Source organism: Halictus rubicundus, unplaced genomic scaffold (assembly GCF_050948215.1).
Source record: "Halictus rubicundus isolate RS-2024b unplaced genomic scaffold, iyHalRubi1_principal scaffold1230, whole genome shotgun sequence".
NCBI classification, from domain to species: domain Eukaryota; kingdom Metazoa; phylum Arthropoda; class Insecta; order Hymenoptera; family Halictidae; genus Halictus; species Halictus rubicundus.
In genome coordinates, this window is record NW_027489771.1 from 7,501 (window position 1) to 10,000 (window position 2,500).

General features: G+C 54.1%; 1 pseudogene; it reads left to right on the forward strand.

The window, feature by feature from the left end:
- The window catches only part of LOC143365015 (large subunit ribosomal RNA), a 6,636-nt pseudogene that overhangs the window by 1,743 nt on the left and 2,393 nt on the right, over positions 1 to 2,500 (forward strand).

Consider the following 2,500-nt stretch of genomic DNA (forward strand, 5'->3'; position numbering starts at 1 on the left):
GGGTCGCGGCGGTGTGCGCAGAAGGGTCTGGGCGTGAGCCTGCCTGGAGCCGCCGTCGGTGCAGATCTTGGTGGTAGTAGCAAATACTCCAGCGAGGCCCTGGAGGACTGACGTGGAGAAGGGTTTCGTGTGAACAGCCGTTGCACACGAGTCAGTCGATCCTAAGCCCTAAGAGAAATCCTATGTAGATGAGGTGTCCTAAGAGCAAATGTACAAACACAAAACACACACCCATCGGGCGAAAGGGAATCCGGTTTCTATTCCGGAACCCGGCAGCGGAACCGCATACCATTCGGGCCCTCGTAAGAGTGTTCGTCGGGGTAACCCAAAATGACCTGGAGACGCCGTCGGGAGATCCGGGGAGAGTTTTCTTTTCTGTATAAGCGTTCGAGTTCCCTGGAAACCTCTAGCAGGGAGATAGGGTTTGGAACGCGAAGAGCACCGCAGTTGCGGCGGTGTCCGGATCTTCCCCTCGGACCTTGAAAATCCAGGAGAGGGCCACGTGGAGGTGTCGCGCCGGTTCGTACCCATATCCGCAGCAGGTCTCCAAGGTAAAGAGCCTCTAGTCGATAGATTAATGTAGGTAAGGGAAGTCGGCAAATTGGATCCGTAACTTCGGAATAAGGATTGGCTCTGAGGAGCGGGGCGTGTCGGGCTTGGTCGGGAAGCGGGTCTGGCTGACGTGCCGGGCCTGGGCGAGGTGAACACATTATTGCGAATCCGAGCTCGGTCCCGTGCCTTGGCCTCCCGCGGATCTTCCTTGCTGCGAGGCTTCCGTCTTGAACGGTCGTCCTCTTCGGCCGCCATTCAACGCTCAGCTCAGAACTGGCACGGACTAGGGGAATCCGACTGTCTAATTAAAACAAAGCATTGCGATGGCCCCCACGGGTGTTGACGCAATGTGATTTCTGCCCAGTGCTCTGAATGTCAACGTGAAGAAATTCAAAAAAGCGCGGGTAAACGGCGGGAGTAACTATGACTCTCTTAAGGTAGCCAAATGCCTCGTCATCTAATTAGTGACGCGCATGAATGGATTAACGAGATTCCCTCTGTCCCTATCTACTGGGTCTTATAAGCGTCAGGGACTTATATCATGGTAAAACCCTGTCGCACCAACCCCTCCTCCACGTGGTAGGACCTGGACACCTTCGGGTGACTAACGGGGCTCTGGTAAGAGAGTTCCTGCGAGAGTTCTCGCCATGCGACAACCGCAGCTCTGGGAAGAGAGCTCTTGCGGAGTTGTCGCATGGCGGGGACCGCGGCTCTCAGAGAGCTCTGCGTGAGTTGTCGCTCTGCGACAACCGCGGCTCTCTCATTAAGAGAGTTCTGGCGGAGTCATCGCTTTGCGATGACCGCGGCTCTCAGGGAGCCCATGCGTGTGTTATCGTTCGCGATAACCGCGGCTCTCACCCGGAAGACTCCCCTCTGCCGCGACGACCCACCGGAGACATCCGGTGGTATGTTGCAGAACGGGAGAAACGGGGGGCTTACCTTAGCCGGTCGGCCTAACGGGGAGGCGAACCCCTTGAACAAACCCTTAACCTCTAAGCTGAGAACGCGGCGAGAGAGGTCCCGTGCTTCACACGGGCGGTCGGTGGGTCCATCGACCATTAGCGCAACCTCAAGACACCTGGCGAAATCTTGAGCGTAAAAGCCTTCTCCCCGGAAAGGGCGTCACCCGGGGAGCGACCGTCTTTCGTCCCTAATCGTGGGAACAATTATGGATTCTGACAAACACACCAAAAACAAAACGAAGAAGAAGGGAGGAAAGAAGGAAAAGGAAGGAGAAAAAAAGAAGACGGGCTGGGAGGTGGAAATAGAAACAACCCAGACAGGCGGGAACTCAGCTACTGTCTGGGATGACATATCTGACGAATACACGGACGATCCCTACGATACAGAGTGGGACATGAGTCAAGATGACTTTAACTGGGAATTTCCCAAAAATAGAAAGAGAAAAAATAAGCGACCAGGTGACTCGTGCAACGAGTCACACAAGAAACTTATTAAAGATGTTAAGATTGAGCTGGAGCGGTTCGACGAACTGCCACTCAGCCCAGAGGAAAACCTCAGAAGGTTCCTCAGGGGACTCAAGGAGCCCGAACGAAAGAGAGGAGAAGAACTCCTAAACGCCCTAATCAGGGAACACGAGGTAATGCAGACGGAAGCCAGGGACTTCCGTTCTGAACTACGTAGAGAGAACACGGCTCTCAGAGGAAAACTGGACGTGCAAAAGGAGCAGAGCTCCATGCAGGACCAGATGGACAAAGTCACAGAGAAACTAAACGAGCTATCTGCAAAGATAGACTCCATGCCCGAGAAGAGTCGCGGCCAGGAGGTTCCACCTCCGAAACCGTTGCTCTACTCGGACATTATAAGAGCAAACAAGGCAACTAAGCAGCTGGCAAAACGGACCCTTGTTACAAAATCCAAGCCAGCTGCAGCCATATACCCCGTAAAGGGTAGTCAGATAAAGAGTAGCGACGAAACCAAGAAGGTA